The following is a 14,920-nucleotide window of genomic DNA, read 5'->3' as shown; positions in this document are numbered from 1 at the left end:
TCATCTGTATTATTTCAAGTACTAAGGAAAGCTCTCATTGCACTGTGGCTTGCCGTAATTCTAAAGTATCTTGTTTTTACTCAGCCATTGTACACCACCAGAAGGGCTGCACACTGTAAGAAATCACTTCTACAATTGCCAGTTTGCAGAAACTTCCTGCACAGCCTCATGTTGTCGGTGAGAAGGAACCACACACTGCTCTTTGGTGACCAGGGGATGTCACAATGTCATATTAACATTTTGCTCTGCCTGCCTCCCCAGCAGCCCCTGATGCTGCCTCCAGTCCAGGCTGTCGGGTGGAGGGGGAGGGTGCCACCACATGTGCCAAGGAACATGTCAAGCACCCTAACGGCTGTGTGGGCTTTTCTCTAGCTGCCTTCTGGGGAAAAAAAAATATTAATCTGCTAGCAATGACCATACCTAAAAAAAAAACTAGCAAGGAACTGGTAGTTAAAATGTTTCTCTCTCTTAACTGACACATTGGTTCTGTACATTGCCAAATAAAGGGAGTTCTGACTAAATATTTGTCTCCCACTCTTTCCCTCTATGAAAAATTAACATGGACAGGATTACTGTGATGAAGAACAGCATGTAAGGGACTAACCATGAAAGAGTAGTATCAACTGACAAAACATTCGTTAAGGATTAAAAAAAAAAAGGGTGGCTTTACACACTGCCGTAAGTTTTATTTAAACAGGTTATTCCATCTTGCCCCCACTATACAGAACCACACAAGGCTGAAACGAGAATAAATCTCAACTCTATAAAAAATTTACTGACAACAGAGACTACAAGAGAAGAGTTTGTTTACCCTCATCCTCCAGCTCCTGCCTTCCTGAAAAATTCAACAATTTAGTGCAGCACAAATCTGTGTAACACTTCCTGGGACTTCCCCATCCAGTTAACAACTTTGGAGACACAGACACCACTGGCACTTCAGGGAAAGGTGGACAATCCCTCACTTGCTGTGCTAAAGGACCCCCCCTCCCCGACAAGACACCTAGAAAAGCAGAGGAGAGGGGCAAGAGGAAGGTGGTATAACACAGCTATATCATTTTAATTTTCTAAAACTGGGGCTGTTGGGAAAGAAGGGCAGGTCCACCAAGAAAGAGCAAGTTCTACAGCACCACCTGAATGAGTTGGAGTGTAGCAGTGCCATGTTACATCAGGGACCACACTAAGGTGCTTCATTCCCAATGTGCCTTGCAGGGCCATGGCATGCAGGAACCAGGGGAATCCCACTGCTTTTCTGACTGCCACAACCCAGATACTCTCATGCTGATTTAACTACAGCCACAACCAGGGCTCCTCTGGGCTTATATTCATAATAAAAAGATCATTTTTCAATCAAGCAAGTAACTCAGTACTAATCTCATGCCTGAAAGTTTCAGATTCCAGTCTAAACTAACCAATGCCACCCTGCTGTTTGCCTTCCCCTTTTTGCTGGCACGAGGAACATTTTCTATAATAAAGGCTAGTGAAACCCTAAGAAAGATGCCCAACCCAAATACTGCAAGTTTTTGTGAACAAAGAGGCTGTACAAACATGGTCCAGGATTCTTTAGGTTCAGTTAATCGTATCTTTGGCCAGGATAGATAACATGACTCAAGACCTTGAGAAAACCTCTCTACCTGATTCTCTTGTTTGTTAAAATGTTATCAAAATGCCTTCTCCCCTTGCCTTTCCACCATACAACACAGTATCTTCAAAACTAGTTTAAAAATAAAGTTTATGCTCTGCAAGTGAGAGAGAGTTGAAGCAGGTATCTTTCTATGACAAAGGAAAGTCATCCAGTGGAAAACATGCAAATGCTGAATTACTGTTGACATGAGCCAAAAATATAGAATTCATCCTAGATTTCCTGGCATGTCTACCTCCACAATCCCTGGAGTCCTGTCCATGTGGTCCTATGACACCAGAGAGTGACACACAGGAGATTAAACTGGGCAGTGGAACAATAAATAGAATGGACAGTGTCTATCTGATGCCCAGCACAAACTGGCAACACTGAATTACAGTAATGTGGCACTGGGCAACGCCCACGCTCTGCTCAACACTCCCACTGAGGATTGATGAAAACAGCTCTCCCCAAGGGGTGATCTGGCAGATGATCTAAAGTGAACAATGAAGCCCATGGTGGGAGAATATAAACAAGGCAAAGGGGCCCAGCCTGTGACTGGCCTTCCATGCTGACTCAACAGGAGTGCTGGAAACATGAGATCCAATTTGCAGGCAGCTCCCTTCAATGTCCCTGCCATCTTCCTGGGAAGGGATGTGAAGGATACTCTACCTTTGTGTCAAGTTTCCATGGTCAGGTTTTGCTAGTAGGAGGGCTACAGGAGTGGATTCTGTGAGAAGTTGACAGAAGTTTCTTTCATGTCCAGCAGAGGCAATCTTGGGCAGGTCCAAGATGGATGTGCCGCCGGCCAAGGCTGGGCCATTTAGAAATAGTGGTAATGCCTCTGTGATTACAGATTTGAGAATTTTGAAAAAAGGTTATTGTACACACAGTTGCAGCCAGAGAAGAGTGGGGTGAGAATACATGAGTTGAACAGCTCTGAGGACACCAAGGTCAATGGAGAAGGAGGGGCAGGAGGCGCTCCAGGTGCTGGAGCTGAGATTCCCCTGCCGGCCATGGTTCAGCCCATGGTGAGGCAGCTGTGCCCCTGCAGCCGATGGAGCTCCATGGGGATGCAGAGATCCACCTGCAGCCTGTGGAGGACACCCACACCAGAGCAGGTGGATTCCTGAGAGGAGGCTGTGAACCCATGAGAGGCCTGTGCTAGAGCAGGCTCCTGGCAGGGACTTGCAGATCCATGGAGAGAAGAGCCCACTCTGGAGCAGATTTCCTGGTAGGACTTTTAACCCCGTGGGGGACCCATGCTGGAGCAGGCTCTACTTGAAGGACTGCACCCCATGAAAAAGTGACCCTTACTGGAGCAGTTTGTGGAGGACTGTAGCCTACTGCATGGACTCACACTGAAGCAGTTCATGGAGACCTGTCTCCCGTGGGAGGGACCCACAGTGGAGCAGTGGAACAACTCCTTTCCCTGAGCAATAGGAGAAACAACGTGTAATGAACTGAACATAAACCCCATTCCCTGTCTCCCTATGCTGCTGGAGCTGAGAAGGCAGGAAGGGTGGGGAGAAGGTGTTTTTAAGGTCTTATTTTACTTCTTACTATCCTGCTCTGATATTGTTAGTTATAAATTCAATTAATATCTCCAATTTGAGCCTGTTTTGCCTGTGACTGTATTTGGTGAGTGATCTCTCTGTGTCCTTATTTCGACTCATGAGCCCTTCATTATATTTTCTCTCCCCAGTCCAGCTGCAGAGGGGAGTGATAGAGAGGCTTTGGTCTGGCATCCAGTCAGGGTCAGCTCACTACACCCTTCCACATGTCTGCCTAGAAAAGGATGTTCTAGGCCAAGCCAAAAATACCAGCATGGTGTGTTTCCACACCACTGGCTCGATGGTTTGATGGCTGCTCTGACTGTTCTGACAGGGTGAAAAAAGAAGCTGAGAAAAAAAAATGTCAGTTACATTTTATCTGGAGAATCATTTGACAAAAGTTTGATGGAACAGTGTGAAGCTTTCCCTGGTACTGGACTGGGAGATGCACTGAACTGAAAGGAGGCCAAAGGGCAGAAATCAGAAGGGCTGTAAAAGATTCAAGTGGAAATATCCTTTAGCAAGAGACCTTTCATAGTTTCTACCCATTCTTGCTCTTGAGTGCTCAAAATACCTTCCTAGAAACTACAGTTAATTATTGTCTCAGCCTTAATGTTGGACATGTCATTCCACAAACTTTTTTAAGCTTTTGTTAAGAAAGATTACACTTCCAAACAGTGAGAAATTAACCCGCATTTTTTGCATTTCTGTTTAGCCTGGCTCTGACAGTAAGAACTGCATCCACAAAACAAGCTTTAGAGGACCCTAGCAAGCACTGATAGCTTCTCAGACAATCAGAGGTGTTCAGCTCCCTAATCTATTGGCTTCTGCCTCCCACTCTGCTATAATACCCCCAAAATCTGACTGTTTGGCAGAAAAGAAGTGGTGCCAAGGCTGGTGGAGTCAAAGACCTCTACCCCAGTGTGGGCCAGGTGTCCCCACAAGTGGGAGAGATCCAGGGCACAGCATAATGACATCAGCACTATCCTTGCGAGGATTTTGCAAGGACCAGAGAATCCAGTGCCTCACAGCTGGAGCAGTCACAGCATCTCTCTGCCAGGAAACTAAACACGCTTCAAATGATACATCAAAAGAACCCCCTGGAAAATACTCGATTTTTTAACCAAGTCCATTCACTCCTCAGAATTAAAGAAATGTTAAACATTTTTCAGGATTTTAGTCCTTTAGAAATGGATTCACACCTTATGTTGAATTAGGACCAAAGACGTACACCTGAGATGTGCTTTTCTCCAGACAAGGCTTGGATAATCTACTGGACAAAGTGCGCATTTTCATCCAGAAGGATCTATTAGTTTTAAGGGTTTTGGTCAAATTTTGGATATAAACAGGTTAACAAGAATATAGCAAAAAGATGCTGCAAAAGTCAGGGATGTGTCCTTGAATGCCTTATTCTCTCCTGCCTTTAAATTTTTTTGCCTTTTTCTCCTGCTAAAAGACCCAAACCACAGTGTTAAAGGGGAAGACTTCAAAGTCTGTAAGGGTTATTAGATGAGGAGCCACAACATATCATATGGAAACTGCAATTGAAGAGGAAAAGATTTCTATCATTAAAGACCCTGGTCTTGCCAAAAGCAAATGTAGATGAATGCAGACTGACAAGCCCTGAAAGAAAGAACCAAACTGGCAGACTATCAGCTAAAAGAAAGATTCTGCAGCATAAAAAGAGATTGGAAGTTATTACAGAAAAATCCTTTAAAGCCTTTAGCCAAGTATCCCATTGTAGCAAAGAAAGTAAAAAAAAAAAAAGTTAGGCAGTATTGCTAAAGGAATATAAATCAAGGCTGTTGTTGTCACCATAATGACACAGTAGCTAAACTTGCAGAGGAAATACATAGTACACTTTCAGTGTACATGCACTAGAGGAAAATACAACCTCCTTTTTGGCAGGTTGAGCAAAAGAGCTATGAAATTCTAGCAGCAAATGCAAGGTTTGAATCAAGCTAGTAGTCAGAGGAAGTATCTGTGGTCCTTCCATCAGTCAATCTGATTTTTTAGATGAAGGATTATTTTAATCATTAGTAATAGTTTAAATTTAGGAGATGCACATCTTACCACCACCATCAGAGAGTGATAAAGCAGAAATCTGATACTGAGAATACCCAGAACTCTGTGTGAGTGTATAACTGCTTCTGTAGGACAGACTGGCTACAAGTGAGTTTTCCCTTCCACGAAATGGTATCTTTTATAACAATTGCTGTCCTTCTTGATATTTTTCTCCATCATTTGCTAATAGGTATTGAAAAATAAGGAAGAGATGCTTTCCTTCTCTTCAGTTACAATGTGCTTTCCAGCCTTATCTAATAAGGGCAACCAGAAAGTCACTGAAATTGCTGGTTTTTCTCTTCTTGCCCTTGTTAGACTCCCTATAGGCCACTGAAGGTCTAATTAATTATTACCAGGACTGCATATGACTGGGATATATCTCTTAAAAATAATATTGCTGATATGCAAGTTACCCTGTTGTCTAATTTACTGGAAACAGGAATGGAACCCCCTTCTTCTCATAAGTCAGAGTCCCTTTCCCCCTACCCCTGGCAATGACAGAGTGAGATGGTATTGAATAACAATAGGGTCTTGGCCATGCGCACATGGCTTCAGGTTCCTTCCAAGTTACTTCAAAAAAAATGACCCCGTCCTTGGCCAAAACAAGGACACTAATTTAATATAGAAGGGGAAAAGAAAGAAAGATTTGTCCAAGTGGGTTTTTTTTTAATTGTGTTTTGTTTTGGGTCTTTTGGCAATACAGTGAAAATAACTGTATTCCTGGAAGTCTTTCCATAGAACTGATAGTAACATATTTATGACAAGTGAGACCACTTACTATATTAGTTGTTATTTTGATTAAAATTTACCTGTTTATGTTTCTTGTCAGAGATGCAAAGTTAAAAAATAAAACAAAAGTCAATCAAAAAGTCATTAATTTAAAGAAATTTAAACAAATACATATTCATAAAGAGTTACAGGCTTTGATCAAGCACTCCTCCCCAAATTCAATCTGCCTCTGATACCATCAGTAGAAGAAAATATCTAATAGTGGATTCCCTCACTGAAAAATAAACTTCTTCACCAGTTTCCAAGTGCTCATACAAGAAAACTGTAACAGAATACACACAGCAGCTAATTTCAGAAGCTGGCAAAGGAAAAAAAAAAAGAAGGAAAAAAAATGAATGTAGATTTCATTTTTCCTCTCAAACAGCATCATGAAAATAACTGAAACAAAAAGGAAAATTAAATCCAGGGAAAAGGAAGCAGCAACATCCATTCAATGCAGGACTGTGCAAGAAAGAAAATGCAAGAAGAAATTAATATAGGAAATTATTATGATGACAGTTTAAAAGCCCAGTAGCTTTCATATCCTTTTAAAATATTTATGAGTTTTAATATGAAATACATTTCTCTGTTAAAGGTTAGTTGGCAACATTGCATGATGCAACATTTCTGTTTTGGACTTTGCTGTCTGCAGGCCATCTTAGCCTAGTAATCATTCTGAGTCTGATATAAAATTTCTTCTGCCAGGCCTTCCAGTGGGATAAGAGCTGGAGTGGTGTATACCTGCTGGGAACGCAGTCATTTAAATCATTGTTTACTTTGCTTGTAACACATGAGGTGATTTTGTCTCCCTGAGCATCCTGGAGGCCCTTCTCCAGACCAGACGTGGCTTTCGTGCAGGGGAAGCCCACAGCATCCCATCAGCAGAGCTGGCGTGACACGGGCAAGCACCAGGGGCTTGCCTGCCTGACCCCGTGGCAGATGCTCGCTGCAGAGAGCATCTTCAAGGCAGCACCATATGCCAGAAAGGGAGAAAGACCAACTGCCTGCTGCGGATGGCTGCTCCCGAGCCTGCTGCCATGAACCCATGGAGGCACACAGAACAGCCAGGCTTTGGCTTTGCATACACTGTAAACATGCTACACCTTCAAGTCTAGTAAGAACAGAGAGCATCAATGAGAAGCAAGCACCAAGAGCTCCACCTTACCCATACAGCACTGAATTCTGTGCTTGTGTGTCCCTGAAGATTAGTGTGAACTGCTGGGGTCTGGGGAGGACTCTGGGAAAGCTCAGCATGACTGAAAAATATGCAGTTCACTGCCACTTTTCTGTATAGAACGCTATGTCCAAATACATGAACTAATATGAACTCTGGGGCAGGTACCTTATTTTGTTGTGGATTCATACAATTCCCAAGAAAATATGGGTTGATCTAAGACTGCAGCAGCATAAGCACTACTACAGCAACAACATGAGAACAGTGTAAATGTCAATCACAGCACTGAGATCCTGCAATACATCTGCCTGTGATTCAAACAGGAAATCAGCAGATTCTCAAACAAAGCCTGCCATGAAAAAGCAATTTAAAGTGCAAATCAGCTGAAGTATAAAATACTTTCTCTCAAAAATTTTAAGAAAACAAACCTTTAAGGAAGTGTCAAAGCCATTATAAAAAAATTACAAAATGTTTCCCCATTTCTATTTTATGTAGAGTTTTTCAAATGAAAGCAGCAGCCTGCTTTGCTGTGTTCAGAGCTGCTTCCCTATCCCGAGTTAAGTGAATAATGCCTTTCACACAACAGCAAGATAAAAGAGTTCATGCAGACTTTCTGGGTACTTCACAGAACAAAGCACCCTAAGAACACAAACAATTAACAGCTGCTAATTCTTGTTATCTTTTCCTTTAAGAAATAGGATGCCTAATAATTTGGCTAAATTATTGAATACATCTCACATTACTTTCCCCCTGGATTTTTAAGAAGTAGATGTGTAAGCACATGAATATCACTGCCTCACTCAGGCTAAAAGTCGTGTCTTCTCATGCTCCTGATCATACAGGTATCTTCCCCTTCCTTTTCAGTATTTCCTGAAAAAACACTCTTTGTCAAGCAGATATATGTTTAATGAAAATCAAATCCTTAGTGGAGACAAGGTGTAAAACATAATGGAAAACTATGAAAGCAACTGAAAACATTCCCAATTTCCAGTGTTCTGTCACCATACTCATTGAGCTTACTCACCTACAAAGGCTTGCATTACAAGCTATAGGATGGAAAAAAATCCTAAATTATAGTTTAATTAACTGCTAAACCATATTCCTGGGGCCATCTGCCCTTCACTCAGAAGCCACCATTGGCACCCTCCCACATGACTAATAGCCATTAAAAGTCCTCTTGCCTTCAGCATCCCCTGGCACAAAGCAAATACTTAATCTCATATAACAATACCATCTAGTGGTAAAATATATTCATTACACTGGGAATCTCGTATTTTCCAACAGCACCCCCGGACAGACACAAGAGCAGAAAACATCTCTGTACACGAATAACTCTGCCCAGCACCAAAACAAATTAATAACTATTAATTTCATCTAAACATATTCTTAGCTTTAAGCACATTGCTCTGTGTAGAGCAGATGAGCTTGTACTCCTCCAAAGGTTATTAATTTATCAATGCCATAAACCATCACCCAAGGAGCAAAGACACCAAACCAGGCCAGGAATCATTGCAAGGCACAGCACTACCTGTTACAAATGTGCTGGCCACACATGTGGAACAACACATGTGTGTCCACAGCTCCTCTATGACATGTAACAATACAAGAAATAGAAATTTCTCCTGTTCTGAGCAGAGTAAATAGAGAAAAAAAAAGTACTTCTTCCTTTCTACATAAAGACAGAAATTGTATTCAGCTGGCATCCTGAACCAGCTTCCCCTGTATGACTCCACTTATCCATGATAGCAAAAAGAGTGAAAACTGAACATAAAAGCAAATTGTTACATTCAGTTGCAAAATCTTTAGGAGAATGTCAATGTTTTGAGAGAGCAGAAAAAAAGCTGGAGTGAGTCAGCAAGGCAGAAAGATGACTAATGGGAAACAGCAGCAACTTGTTTTGCAAAACAATAAATACTAGTTATATTGATGCTGTAGAGCTAAAAAGCTATTTGACCTGAAATAAAATTATTCAAAGACAAAATCCTGTACTTATGCAATGGGACAATTTGCTCTACTTCAATGGGCTTTGTGGGAGCATTAGCACATTGTAAACAGCATATTAACAAAGAGTGCATATTTGTGAAGGGCAAATTTAGTCAATACTCAACCTGTAGGAACAATTTAGCTCATAAAGCAGTGTCGTGCACAAGTCTGGCTTGTTATCAGCTTGACTTCTTGAATGTTTCTCTCTCAAAAAATGAACAAAAGCCCAAAAGCCAAAGCACCCTCATACCCAGGAAAAAAATAAACATTAAACTTGCACCCTATCAACTTACATAGAGATCCATTTGTGGCAAGCTACAAAGTTCTGCTTATACTGAAACAGAAGTTATTACAAAAAACACTTTATTATTTGAAATATGTTCTTATAAAATCAAGTCAATTGCTCCCACAAAATGTGATGGTCTAGAAATCTTCTACAGCCTTTAACTGCAGCTGTTGTTTTCCTGCAATATATTCACCCAAGAATCTTGAAAACTGTTTAAATGCTTGTCCTCTTAATTGTCTAATTCAGCAAGACTAATAATGTAACTATCACCCCATGAAAAACTGATGCTCTTCAGAACCTCCTTTAAGCAGCCTTTCACTTAATGAAAAGATCAGCAGAAAAAGCAGATTTCCAAACATGAAACATTTATTAGCCAGCAATAACAACTTCCTATAAAAATTAGCAGGAGCAGTGAATCCAACAGTTATTCAGAATGTTATTAAGAGTTAAGATGTTTACGAGGGAATATAGTGACAACCTCTTTCAAATAACCAATTATGGCTAATACTATGTTTTAAGAGATTCTGAACAGAAATGTCATTGGGATCATACCATTTCTTCCAATGTATGTTGCTGCCATCCTCAAATATACAATTACATTATCACAAGCTTCAGTTAATAATCTTAGATGCTATTTATCAGCTCTAATACATTTTGGATTTTTAAATCCTTTCATAAAGCACTTCTTATGGACAAGTAAAATTAATTTGAAATTCATTCTTTACAGAACCAATATTTGGTTGGTATCTGTAATTCATCAAGATTGTTTACATAGGGTAATCATTAGTTTCACTGCTAAATTTGAGGCAGGAATTGATGTATTCTATTCTCCAAGGTTTCAAAACTGGAGTGAATTAGGATCTCAAGCTAAGACACTTGCTGGAACAAGATTCCTGAAGCAGCATACCTGCTCTGCTCAGTCCACCTGCACTCTGCTTGTCATACCAAAAATCCATACTTAGGTCTTTACAGAATTTCAACCTGTCAGTAATGACTATGGACTAACATAATTTCATCCAATGAAATAAAAATCTTAAAGCAGCGCTTCAGAACTAAACTATACCACTGAATGAAATTCCTTTTTATTTTTCACTTTCATAGAAAAGTTATGTTTATAAATTATTTGTTATTCCTTGCTGTTACTTCCATTTAAATGAATACCTTATGAAATAAATTTCTTTACACAGAACATCAGACTGTCATAATTGTTATAATCATATTATAAAAAAACTTCTTGCATACTGTAGAAGCAGTAGTAGTAGCATTCAATCATGGAAAGCAGTTTGCCATCATTTCTACCTTCGTGATTCTTAAGACAAAAATTTCAAGGAGTTGATCCTCACACAGCATACAAAAGCAAATATTGAACAGGAAAATATTAATATCTTCAGAGATTTGTTACAGAATTATAAATAAAATTTCATTTAATTCCTTAATATCTTCTTGTCTTAAAAAATTGACAAATTAACTTCCTAAAATGTTTTAGTAGTTCAAGAAATATGGTTAAAAATTTTCATTATACAATTTCCAAAGTTCTCTGATGTCTGCTGAAAGGGCATCATGGCAGGACACAAGCAGTTGAGTTCACTGAAGGTGTCAGGAAGAACTTTGTGCTAGAGATGGCCCTGTGTGTGGGCCAGGCAGGGCAATGCTTGCCAGCATCTGCTGTCCACTGACAGGGCAGAGCTACCCAGGATGGGATAGTGGGTGGCTGTACTGACCATGCAATAGTGGGGTGCAAGATTCTGGCAAGCAAGAAATAGAGAACTGCAGAGTTCTAGCTTGGGACGTGTCCTGCTTAATGTTTTTATCACTAGCTTGGAGTGCACGCTTATCTAGTTTGCAGATTAACACCTAAGAGAGAGGGGCCAGTTGATATGCTAGAAGGCAGAGCTGTCTTTCAGAGAGGTGAAGGCAGGCTAGAGAAATGTGCTGAAAAGAACTGTGAACAATTCAGTGAGGAGAAAAGCCAAGTACTACCCTGCAAAAGGAAACACCCCCGGCTGCAGCCCAGGATGTGGAGGGATAAGCTGGGAAGAAGTTCTGCAGAAACTGCCCTAGTGGGCAGCTGAGCATGGGCCAGATCATGGGGACAGCCAGCAGCCTCTTGGGCTGTATTAGTAGGAGCACAGCCAGCAGATCAAGAGAAGAAATCATCCTCCCTTAATACCCCCCTCAGCACTCACTAGACTTCATCTAACTGTGCCCAATACTAGAAAGACATGAACAAACTGGAAGGAATTCAGCAGAGAGCCCCCACGATGCCTGAGGTTAAAGCACTTCCCCTACAATGAAGGACTGAGAGAACCAGGGCTTGCTTAACCTAAAAAAACTTTGGGGATATTTAACAGCAGTCTGCCAATGCCTACAGAGTGGTTAACAAGAAGATGGAGTCAAGATCTTCATGGGATGAAGACAAAAGAAAATAGAATGTAACCTGAAACAGAAGGTTCAGAATGGATTTAAGGATAAAAATTTCACCCTTAAGGGTAGTTGGGCAGGGGAGCAGGTTGCTCAGAGAGGCTGTGCAGCCCTTCCTCTTGGATATTTTCAAGACAAGGCTAGATAAAGCTCTGCACAATTCAGTCTGACTTCAGATCTGACCATGTTTTGAGCAGAAGTGGACTTGGAGGTCCCTTCTCCTGAATTGCCCTGTAATCTTATGGCCCTAAGACTAAGTGATAACCTATCTCTTTCTTATCTTTCTAGACGATGTAGCATATATGCTAGTAAATTAACTAGAAGTAAATAGCTTCCATTAGTTTGAAAGCAGAGTGATGTCTACCTATGTTAAAATTAGCATTAATAAATACAAATAAGGTTTTACTGTCAATGTTCAAATACTTCCATTTTAGCATTTTATGCATTGCCAAATATTCCTTATGAAGTTTTGTTGCTGTTTTGAAAACAATCTTGCAGATAATGGATTACTCTATTTTCAGCTCCACAGTAATAATAACCCTCAAAAGCATCTGGATATTTCAGAGTCTGAGGATTCATTGACCACAAAGAAACTGATGCCCTTTTCTGCTGACATCAGTTATTTTCTCAGCTAAGAGAAGAGGAAGAATACATGTGCAGATTTGCGCTACCAAGGTGCACATCTGTTCCGCTCCAAGATCAGACCGAAACTATTCTTTAATTATTTACATAAAGATTAGTCACCACAGATTTTACTTCATTCATCATCTTGGGCTTTTCCTTATTATGACATTTATTGGCAACCAAAAATTTCAAGAATTCTTGGAACACATGTTAACATTATATGCCCCGCTACACATCTTATATATGAGCAATTAAGAAACTACTTCTACATAAACTGCAGTAAGCTTTATGGCAATCTTCACTAATTCATAGAGAAAAAAAAATTCACTCATCCTGGAAACCTCAAATCTTATTCTCCCTCTCTGGAGCATTCTGACTTTTTTAACACAGGCCACAATCACCTTCATAATCACAACCTAGAAATAAATTTAACCAAGTAAAAGTTATAATGTGCAACTCAACATTACAGCATACTTGCTCTGTTACCTTTGAAATCTTGTGTCTAAGCCTATAGACTGAAGAGAGTTTTCTCTGTTTAATATTTATCCCCATAAAAAAATGCAAAGAATAAAATTATGTTTGAACATGAAATATGTAAGTACAAACATAATCCAATTTGAAGTACTTTTATGTGAACCATATGTATTCCAGGAATACAATTCAAACCTCATCTTTTTCCATTTTTATCTTCATGGTACACTGTTTAAATGTGACATCCTCTCACATTCCTGAACAGGTGATATATACAAGAGAGCTGTCAGTGCTTCAAATCAAGTACACAGGACTGCTCTGATGCTGCCATGAAGATGTCCCATATGAGAAAGAGATTATTTATAATATTTCTCTTAGTCCTTCTTAAATTGCCAGCGAGGTCCATTAACCTAATCATAGGATCTGAGAGATCTTCTGCTTCAATTATCTTTTTGCTCAAATTCTCACCTAATCCTTGTCCTTAGTGAAAAAGTATCCAATCTCTCTCCCTTGTTCTACCCTGTGCCCTTGAAGCATCCCTGTAATAGTCATTTCAGCAGTTCAGAGCACAAGAAAGACACTGCTGTGAAGATGAACAGGGAATGAGGTCAGCTTCTTTTTATGGGTTGTAGAAATCAAATGGAAATACCAGGGCTCTGTTAAGGCCACTAAATATGAATTTCTTCTCCCATCAGGAGAAGATGGCCTGCTGTATTCCATCCTGTACAAAACATCCACATAATACTTGAAATAAAGCTTACAAATTGCTACGCATGACAAACCTTTTCTTTTTACAGAATTAAATGAAAATTTCCAAAATTTTTATCTTTGCATTTTCTGATCTAGGTAGCAAGCATAAAAAAATAAATAAAACCAAAACCAAAGCAAAACAAAACAAACTAAAACAAAAACAAGCCCCAAACACCTGGTGTAATACCGAGTTCTAACAAGAAAGATCTGAAATATGAAGCCGCGACCATAACTTCTATTTTCTGCTTGCAACTTGTATATCTTACAAGGATACAAAAAGATGTTTCAATTGGATGTATTTTTAAAACCTTAATCTAAAAAAAAATACAAAGTTTATTTTATTATTTAATACAAAGTTAGGTTGATTCTAAAATAGAATTACATAAAAACACTGAATCCACAGTTATATTGTTTGGAGTTGTTATGCAGAAGTTTGACTATTTGGTTCAGATTTCCTCTTACAAGTGCAAAAGAAAAACGAAACACAGAGCATATCCTTAGAGAGAGAGGGAGATTATCTTTATGGTAGAGTGGCACAAAGCTGACACAAAATCCTCTTCAAATCTTAAGACACTTTCAGCAGAACCCTTTAATGGAAAGATTTGTTTTTCAAGACTAACAAGGATAAGGTACAGATCATCTGCAGGATGTCTCAAAGCACATGGATGCTCTGAACCGCACATCCTCTGGATGTGTCTGATGGTCCTTATTGACATAGGAAAAGCCATGGGAGGACTATGATAGCTGTCCAGAGCAAAAGAATAGCATTACATTTTTTAAAGACAATAATGATTTTTGGATTTCTGAAGTAGTCAGTAATAATTCGTTGTCTGCTGCACTGACATACTCTCTCACTGTGGTTCTGAGTAACTTCGATACACCACTGAAGTTTTGCTCCTCTCAAGGTGCATTTTAGAAGCATAACATATTTAGAGGTGTTTCAGCACACAGGAGCTTAGATATGCCATATGTGGAATGCTCACTCAGACCTAGCTTTACCAATACACAGTGCCTAAGAAAAATGAGCCGCTTTTCTGGGAAACTAACATGGAACCAAATCACAAAATCACTAAAGTAATTAAATGTTATTAAGATTATATTTCAGAATAAAGATTTATTTTCCTCATCTTCTTAGCTACCCTCTATCTCTCATTTTCCTAGTTTACCTGAAATTAAAATGGGGTTTCTTGTCCAAGAAGAGTGCTGCT

At 39.8% G+C, this 14,920-nt stretch overlaps 1 protein-coding gene across 3 annotated transcripts in view; it reads right to left on the bottom strand.

Moving 5' to 3' along the window:
* The window catches only part of TAFA2 (TAFA chemokine like family member 2), a 183,992-nt gene that overhangs the window by 136,926 nt on the left and 32,146 nt on the right, over nt 1-14,920 (bottom strand). The window lies entirely within an intron of this gene.

Source organism: Vidua chalybeata, chromosome 5 (genome assembly GCF_026979565.1).
Source record: "Vidua chalybeata isolate OUT-0048 chromosome 5, bVidCha1 merged haplotype, whole genome shotgun sequence".
NCBI classification, from domain to species: domain Eukaryota; kingdom Metazoa; phylum Chordata; class Aves; order Passeriformes; family Viduidae; genus Vidua; species Vidua chalybeata.
This window is presented reverse-complemented; position numbering and strand designations above follow the sequence as displayed.